The 9,307-nt window shown below is 50.9% G+C and overlaps 1 long non-coding RNA gene across 2 annotated transcripts; it reads right to left on the reverse strand.

The window, feature by feature from the left end:
• Positions 1 to 1,501: 1,501 nt before the first annotated feature.
• Positions 1,502 to 5,860, reverse strand: LOC118352272 (uncharacterized). 2 transcript variants are annotated; one of them, XR_004809151.2, is made up of 3 exons: positions 5,792 to 5,860; positions 3,066 to 3,314; positions 1,502 to 2,073 (listed from the first exon to the last, which is right to left on the reverse strand). It is a non-coding gene; the product is annotated as an uncharacterized LOC118352272 (long non-coding RNA). The 2 variants fall into 2 exon arrangements; XR_004809150.2 differs by lacking the exon at positions 1,502 to 2,073 and adding an exon at positions 2,087 to 2,316.
• Between the last annotated feature and the right edge of the window lie 3,447 nt (positions 5,861 to 9,307).

Genomic DNA, 9,307 nt, shown 5'->3' on the forward strand with positions numbered 1-9,307 from the left:
TGATCCAGAAGTGCCATGGTGGATTATGGGCTCAGGTTAGGAGGCATGTGGGAGGTTCAGACGCTCTTTGGTGACAGGCTTGTGATTCCAGCTGGGCCGTGTGGGGTCTACACTAAAGCTTAGGGAACAAAGCCTCTGTTTATCATAAGATGAGGCTGTGTCTGGAAATTCTCTTGTTCCCTCGACACGTTCACATGTAGACATCATGGGAAGGAGCGGTGGTTGGACAAGTGCCCCATCAAAAATGTCACATACAATCCAAATGGCCCCCCAAACTCCACCCCCCCAGGGGGACCTTCATCCTTGAGCTTCCCCACTCAGCTTCCCTTCCTGGAGCACAGCCTCTGCTGGAGTCTGCATACAGCCATAAGCTCATGTTAGTTTTGCTAATTGATATAAATGGTTTGCCTTTCACAGCTGAGCATAGGCACTGAGCACGTCCACATTAATTGGGTTGGAGGAGGAAAATTAAGTGCTTCAATTTGCCATTTTTCAAGATGAAAAATGGGAAAGGAGAAAGTCATTTGGTTTAGAAAGAGGAGCTCTGAGTAGCTGACACCCCTTTTGGGGAGGGGACAGAGACTGCCCTGCGGAGGGGTCTGGACTCCTGCGGGGGTCAGCCCAGGGGAGAGGAAGTGTGGAGATGAGGTCACACCTTCTAGCACCTCCAGCAGCCCTTCATATGCATAAAGAATTTTAAAATGACCAAGTGCTTTCCAAAGGCAGGTTCATCCGGCCCCCTGGGTGTGACAGGAGCCTAAAGTTGCAAGGATGGGAAACCTAACTTCAAGAGATATAAGCACAAAGGCTATGTATGAATGGGCTCATAGAACTGAAAGATCCCAAGAGTGGTGTGGGCCTCATGTAGGGCTGGATCCAGGCACTCGAGTCATTTTCTTCCAGTTTGTAGCATTTCTCTCTTCCTCTCCCTACGCTGTAAGGAGATGCCACTTACCTGCACAGCAACCCCGAAGGAAAGACTTTTCTTCCTGGTGGCACCTGTGCATTTCACAGGATTCACCTGACTGGACCAACCTGGTCACAAGCCCATCTCTGACCCAACACTAGGGTCGGAATAGGGGATTTATTTGCTCATGGCCAGGGCTGCCTCTGGAGTGTCTTGGTGCCAGTTACAAAAGGTGCCCCTTCCTCTTGGGAAAAGCAGCCTCACACCAGGACACAGGCTTGGTGAACAAAATTTCAGCCCCTTGTTCAGATACAACATGTTTGGTGTACCCAGCGGTTCTGGGTATGTCGATTACGGGCCTGGATGGTGTGCCTGGCATGGAGTTGGGTGTGGGGTCCACCCCCTTCCCCAAAAATGTGAACTGAGAGTGGAGGATGGAGGTTTCCCAAAGGACAATCAAGGCACTGTGCCCAGAGGGAGAATTCATTCATTCACTCAACATATTCTTAAAAAGTGCCCACTAGTACCAGGCAATATGGTAGGTACTAAAGACACTGCAGTGAAGAAAGGAGGACATTCTTCCTGAAGCTCACATCCCAGAGAGGGAGCCAGATAACAAATGAATTAATGATTAATTACATAATAATCATGACAATCATGCTATGGAAAAAAATACAGTGGGATAGGAGGACAGGGTGTGCTGTATCAGATGGGGTGGCTGGGGAGGGCCTCAATGACAAGGTGATGTTTGAATAAAAATTGGAAGAGGGGAGTCAGGTGATATCTCAAGGAAGAGAATTAAGAAAAGAAGAAAAGAAAAGAAAAAAAAAAAGAAAAGAAAAGAAAAAAAAAAGGATGACAAGGCTCTGGGGCCAAAGACAAGTTGGCCTGAGCCCAATATAGCTGGACAGATCCTGCAGGGCCTCGTAGGCCATTGTAAGGAATTTAGTTGCCACTCTATGTGAGATAAAAACCCGCCAGAGAGTTCTGAACAGATGAGGGACAGGATCCGACCTGGGTTCTAACAGGATTGCCCAGATTGCTGTACAGAGAGGAGTCTGTCGCAGGAGCCGATGGAAGCAGCAGACTAGGAGAAAGAGGGCGGTGCCTTGGATTCAGATGGTGGCAAAGACGCTGATGCGAAGTGGCTGGATCCTGGAAGTAATCTGGAAGCGGAGCGAAAACAGTGTGCATCATGAGTAAGTGAGATGGTGAATGCCGCCTCTGGGGGATGAGCTGACTAGATACTGAATCAGAAGGAGGCAATCTATTTGTTTAAGTGTAATGCGGACCCTGCCTACCTGTCTCCTCCCCTATGCCCCTCAGATCTCACCACATTCTGGAAGCCGCTGCTGGCTCTCCTCCTCTAGAGCACCTGCCAGGGCTTGGCTGAGCCAGCCGGGCGGGACCTGTGTCATCCAGGGAAAGAGGGACCGTGAGCCGGGTCCTGAGGCTCCCCTGGTTGCTGAGGGGGCCGTCCTGGGGGTGGACGAGGGGACACAGCACAGCCCCGCCCCACCTGGAGAAGCCCCCAAGCCTGCCGGGTCTCCAGACACTGAGGACACAGCCTTCCTGGAGCAGCCCCCCTGCCACGGTCGGCTGGTGCCACCACTGAGGGGTCCCAGAGGCAAACTCGGCTCTAATAGCTGGGAGTCTCCCAATTGCAAGTGACAGAAATTAAATTCAAAAGAGCAAATGCAACAGCAAATGTATTAGCTCGGGTAATTAAAAGTCAGGTGTTTGGGGTGCCCACCCAGCCACATCCAGGGCCTCCGACAGCTTAGTCATGATTGGGTCCCTCTCCCTCTCTGGGCTCTGCTCTCCCCTGGGTTGGCTTCACTCTCAAGCAGGTGGTCTCCGTGGGGTGACCAAGATGCAGCCCCAGACGACAGAGTCTCTCCCCACCTGATCCAGGAAAAGCCCCAGGGCAGCCTCTCATTGGCCCGTTTCGGGTCACATGTCCTTCCCGTAGCCAATCAGAGCATCCGAGAGGATGGACCGCCCGCTGGTCCGCACCTGGGTCACGAGTCCCTCCTGGTGTTGGGAGTTGGGGTCACACTGCTCGGTCCACACCAGGAGGCCGTGTCCCCAGTGGGAAATCAGGGGTGGACAGGGGTGGACACGACTTAGAAATCGTGGGTGCTCCGTGGTTCCTCACCCCAGAGCAGGAGAGCGAGTCAGAGGTGGGACGTGCGTCAGCCGAGGCCGTGGAGCTCGAAGTGGCCAGAGAAGGGTTTTCAGTGCAGGGCCTCACACGCAGCTCCTGAGGGAGCGGGGTCACCGATGTTTTCCATGTGAAACACCCGCAAAGTTTGCAGGAGGCCCTGGCTCATGGGTGAGGCCTCTCTCCGGGATGGCAGCATTGTCTCCAGAGGGCAAGCCTCATCTGTGCACCCCGAAAAGCAACCTGTGAAGTAGGAGCAACCCCAGGAAGCCCTTCTGTCCATCCCGAATGTTCCCAGGGGCGGCTGATGCCCCCACCAGTGCCTCATCCCCCAGCTTGGAAAACACAAATGAGCAACACCTAATGCAGACTCATCCATCAGGTGGCTTTCCTCCTTCCTGACTGTGGGGACCTGCAGGGACTTCCTTCCCTGCAGGGAAGGGGGGTATGGGGGGAGGAGGGAGGAGTGTGGGAGGAAGAGGGTGGAGGCTGCCAGGAGGACATCTGCTTCCCTTAGAACTGTAGGGAGCCCTGCAATCCCTTTCCATCACGTCTGGGTGCAAATCCACACCTTGTCCCCAAAAGGGTGTGCATGTCTACATAAGCACACACCCACAGGGACACACATGGGTACACATGTGTGAGCACGTTTACATGTGTGTGCAAAACCTATCTACAGCACACATGTGCCTGCCCACACATACATCATCCAAAATGCACACATGCATGGGGCCATGCACAACCCCCAAAACACAGCATTTCGTACCGTCTCACACACACACATGCACGTACTTCCTGAAACAGTTGTGTGCACAATGCCCCACAGTATACACGCAACCTCACACATGGGGGTGGAATCACTGATTCTGAAGCCAGGCTGCTTGGCTCTAAATCCCAGAGTCTGGGGACAGTCCCAAGGGCTGGGATCCTCTAGCAAAGTACGTGTGCACTGGGTGTGCAGGTGTGTGCTGTAGCAGGACACCCAAGGGCTGGTGTGGGCCTGGGCTGTGTGTGCCATCTGTGTATGTGGGAGTGGAGTATGGATCTTGCATGATCACAGCATGTGCACAGGGATTATAGGAGGCGCCTCACGTTGAGAGGTTTTATCGCCTCCCTGCACAGCATTCCCTGTGGCATTTTCTTTCCCAGACATGCACAATCTCCAAGGCTGGTAAAATGCCACCAGCTAGATGCTGCCAAGACCTGCCTGGCCCTGGCCTCCTGGGGAGAGACAATGAATTCTCCTCCACTGTTCACTGGCTGCATCTACCCCAGCAGGGCCCGGAATCTCTCATACATCCTGCCTGCTTCCATCGCCTCCTTGACTCAAGAACGGACATCCTTCTTGGAGGATGAAGCCCAGCAACCCCAAGGCAAACAAGACTGGAGTCCTCCCATCTCTCATTAATTTTTAATAATAACGATGACAGTAAAAGAGCTACCATTTATTGAGCAATGACCACATGCTGGCCACTTCTGCCACTACCTCAATTAAGAGCCCAGGATCTCACTCAACCCACCCTCCACAGAGCCCAATCCAGTAGTCATCCTTACGACTTATAGATAAGGAAACTGAGGCACAGGGTGGGCAATGAGTGACCCAGGTTGTAAGTGGTAGAAGCAGGACCTGACTCCGGTAGACCAATTCCAGGGCAAAATTGTCTGGAAATTTGTGTGCAAGATTACATGCTGAAGCAGAGGCTTCCTGATGTGCGATCTTGCTGACACCTGCTTTCTTATCTACTGCTTCAGCCACACTCTGGACCCTTCCTCCCTGCCCCTTCTCGCCGAAGTGTTGTTGAAGTTTCCATACTGTTCCGCATGCTGTTCCATCTAACTGGGAGTCTTTTCCTCCCCCCACTCTGCCTGGGAGGCTTTGGGTTGTCTCTCAGGCTGTAGCAGCCAAGGTCATCACCATCTCTCTTTACAATTTTCTCTGATCCCAGAGTGGAGTTAGTTGTTCAATACTCCGTGTGCCCATCACACTGTGCTCAAAGCTGTGTCAGAGTATCTAACTACAGTGAAAGAGAGAAAAGTTGGTCGACAGGATGAGCAGATTGATGAGAAACTCTAAATATCAGAAGACAGCAATACAACAAATGTGAAGTACAGAGCAAGAAAGTTAGCATAACCCAGTAGTGATCGATCAGTGATGAAGAACCAGGACAAAATAGTTAGGCGTGATATGTATATGTTTTTGGAGAGAGGGTCAGTAATTTATCACATTCTCAAAGGAGTCTGAGAAACAATGTGCTTAGAAAAATATTTATATGCAAAGCGAAAAGGAGTTAACATAGAACATTCTAAAAGAAAGTGAAAAACTCTGTGTATTTCTGTTACCTTATTATTTAATCACATGTAGATATTGACTCATTAAATGTATCAACAAAGAATAGAAACGGTAAATATAAGTACATCACTTAAAAAGCAGTTTTTAGCCCCAGGAGGAATAATAATAGAATGACCTAATGAACTCTGGTGTCAAGTCAGACAAAGCCATGTAAACGACTCAAAATCCAACAGCATATAACTTCATTATTGTTACCTAAAAGACAGGATGTACATGTTGTATGGTCCTAAGAACATAAAAGGGTACAAGAGTTCTAAAGTGTATAAAATTATATTTTTAAGATCTTATCAAATTCAAAGATTTAGACATAGAGGGGGAAAGCCAGGTACGTATCATACATTTATCAGCTTAGCGGAGACATGAGCCTTACCTGGTAGACAGAAAAATTAGATAAAGTGTATAATGTGCATACATAGACGTGAGCCAGGTAATCACTCCCTTCATGAATTCAAAGAATCACTGACGTCACAACATAAGTGAGCACATACCCTCAACGTCACAAACAAGAATCCAGACACCACCCCCCACTACCTACCTAAATCTCTGCTAACCATTATATAAATCACAGCAAACAAGCATCCGTACCATGTGCTGTTCATGGGCAAGGACAGTAGGGTTCAACTCCAGGGGAAGCCAGTTCTTTTCCAGCTGTTTCCTCCAATACCCAGAAGACATAATGCTACCGTTTCCCTTTGAGAGCGTGAGTGCTGCTGGCTGCGGGGCCAACAGCAAAGTTCAGGTCAGCATCCGCAGCCCAGCAGGAAGCACAGCTCCACACAGAGAGTCCGAAGAAAAGACTCTGCATCCAGAAGGATGGTCCTTGAAGAGAGAGCCTCCCTTCTAAGTCAACCGTGCACTCTGCCCAGAGACCCACGGGCCCCAGAACTTACCCACTTGAAAAGTGCGACCAAGGAAAGAGGAGTGGCTCTTCAGCAAATCACGGGGAACCCCCCACACACACACACAAAAAAAAAACCCTAGAAGAAAATCCCTAGTTTTCTTTTCCTGGTGGCGCAAAGACAAGAAGGAGAAGAAGACATGCTCAGGAAGAGCCAGGTTGCAGAGCCCTGTGAGCAAGGCAGTGGGTCTCGAATGCGGAGTAATCATACTGAACCAAGCACGACAGAACGGTGACTCCAGAACAAATCCCAGGAGAGATGAGACAGTAGTGATCTTGCCAGGTGCTGGACTAGGCACTGGGGTATTACACTGGCTTCTCTTCCTTGAGGGGCCCCGGTCCTGGGGAGACAACTGTGTCAACAGGTCATCTCAGGATGGGTGGTATGTGCCAATCCGTGGAGCGCTAAAAGCCCAGATGGTAAAGACTGTGACCTCCTGGAGAGTGAGGACTGTCACCGTATCCATGAAATCTATCCACAGGCCTGACCCCCGCCCCCAGGGCATTGAGGACACATCTGAGGTGGAACAGCCTGGTGCAGAAGGCCAAAGTAGAACCGTGTCAGTCCCGGGCTCGTCCCTAACTCTGGGACTTGGGAAAAGTGATTCTACGTCTGTGTCTGTTACTTCATTTTTAAGTTGAAAATGCTAATAAGCAGCATCTGCCCCCTATGGCTATAATAGAGAAGATTAAATAATAATTTGGTTGCACCTGGTACATAATAGTAAGAAAATACCAAAAATTGTCAATATTATTATTGTTGTTGTTGCTATTATAAATGAGTGGTGAGTGTCTAACTACCCCAGTGGAAATCAGGGTAGTTACTTCTTACCCTGTACTCTTGGAGAGTGTGGGGCGGGAGCCACCTCTCAAGGCATTGTGGGGATTTTCCTGCTTTGCAGACTTCAACCCAATTTGCAGACTGGAGAATGGAGGTGAGGGGCCTGGGGCATGGGTATCCTAGGGCGACCCAGCGAGACAGAGGCAGGGATGAAGGCTGCAAGGGATGACCCCAGTGCAGGGCACCAGCAGCTGGGTGACGAGGAGCAAAGTAAGGAGAAGCCTCACTGCACGGCCTCCTGCGGGGGGCATCCGGGAGAGCAGTGTCATGGCACACAAGGCTCCCAGAGAGCCCAAAATTGCACCCCTCTTCCTTGCTTTTCTGGAGAAGCAGTGGGCATCGTCTTGGGGATAGGGCCAGTTATTCCAGCAGCTTCGACAGCCATCCCTCACCCGGATGGACCCATGGGCAGTAATTCATGGGGTTAGAGACCTAATGGGCTCCAAGCCTTTCCCAAGAGTCTGTCACCTGTGCAAAGTCTGCCCCTCAGGAAGATGAACTGAATGACAGGACTGTCAGTGAGCAGCCCTGTGTCCCCCGCTGGCCACCCACCAGTTCTTCCCCTCGAGGGCAGCTCAGGACACCTCCCAGACCTTCCTGATGAAAGCATTCCTGCTTCCGGCCCCTACTGCACCCCACAACCAGACCCTTAGCCTGGGCCCTAGCCTCGCACCCATGGTCTTTGTTCCCTGGGCCCCCCGCAACAGGTGGGTCGTCCATTTGTTTTGTCATGCTTGTATTCGAGAAGCGTCTAATAAATAGACAAGTACAAAGAATATGAATAAATGCACATGTATCAAAATACCCAGAATGGACAATCGCTAACACTTCATCGTACTCATGTCTTTGGTTCTTCTTGCTAATAAAGGCAATGAAATTGAAGATAGAATTAAAGTTTCTTTTATCTCTTGCAGTGGCCCATTTCCTCACCTTATGGACTATCACTGAATTTGATAAACTTTGGAGAAGTTTTAGCTTCATAGGGAAGTTGAGTGGAAGGTGCAGAGAGTTCCCCATAAGTGGCACATTTATTACAACTGACGAGCCCGCGTTGACACATCACAATCGCCCAGGGACTATAGTTTACAGTAGGAGCTCACTCGTGGCTGTGGGGTACGTTCTATGGGTTTGGACAGATGCGTAATGACATGTACCCATCATTATAGTGTCATACAGAGTAGTTTCACTGCCCTAAAAATCCTCAGTGCTTTCACTCCTCCCTCCCCTGCAGGCAGGTGGCTTTAGTTAAGTGTTGTCGATCATGTTTTCCTCTGGGCACCATCTCAGCTCTCTCCTCGTCCTGCACGTCCTGGCTAGCGGCCTTCTCACCCATCATCTTGAGCGCTTGCTGACCGGGACACCTGCAGGAGGAGCAGGTTCCAGGTGGGGAATATGGGGGCTCAGTTGGGGACCTGCTATGTCTGAGGTGCCCACAGACGTCCTAGTGGGCTCTTCCGGGAGCACCTGGAGACTCACATCTGGAAATTCAGAGAGGGAACAAGCAGACCGTGGGGTAGGGGCTCTGTGTCCCAGGCAGTCACATCTCCCATAAGGCTCCGTGTCCCAGGCAGTCACATCGTGGGAGGGGCGGAGGCTTGTTACTGTTTACTCCTCACTCTTTCCAGAAGCTTCCCTGGAGCTCAGCTGGAGTGCTTCCTCCCCTCCCCTCCCGCACCTACTGCTGATATTTACTCTTCCACTGTCTGTTGTGCTAAGTGCACAGCTTGTTTGTGAGATATGCTAATAAAGCCACCAGGTCATCACATTAGCAGTTCCTTGCTGAGACCTCCCTTCTTCGGGGGGCGGCAGGCACCCAAACACAGGCCCCATAGTCAGGCTAGCACAGCTAATGATATGCTTCCAACAGGAAGGCAAGCGGCTTCCTGAGGCTTCCACGGACTTGAAACTGCTGATAGATTCCAGAGGGTAGAACCCACCAGGCTGGCCTGGATGCCGAGAGACACTTTCTGGACCAGCCAGGTTCCCCATCTCCCCGTTTGCCAGAAGGGGATCTGGGGTCCAGAGAGGGGCTGACGTCTCTCATTATGCAGATGAGAAAAGATGATGCATTCATCAGCTCAGGGCTGGAGACCAGGGACCAGGCTTCCTGTCTCCACAGGACAGCTCTCTCTAGGCCCATCTCACCT

This window comes from Canis lupus, chromosome 24, assembly GCF_003254725.2.
Source record: "Canis lupus dingo isolate Sandy chromosome 24, ASM325472v2, whole genome shotgun sequence".
In the NCBI taxonomy this organism is placed as follows: domain Eukaryota; kingdom Metazoa; phylum Chordata; class Mammalia; order Carnivora; family Canidae; genus Canis; species Canis lupus.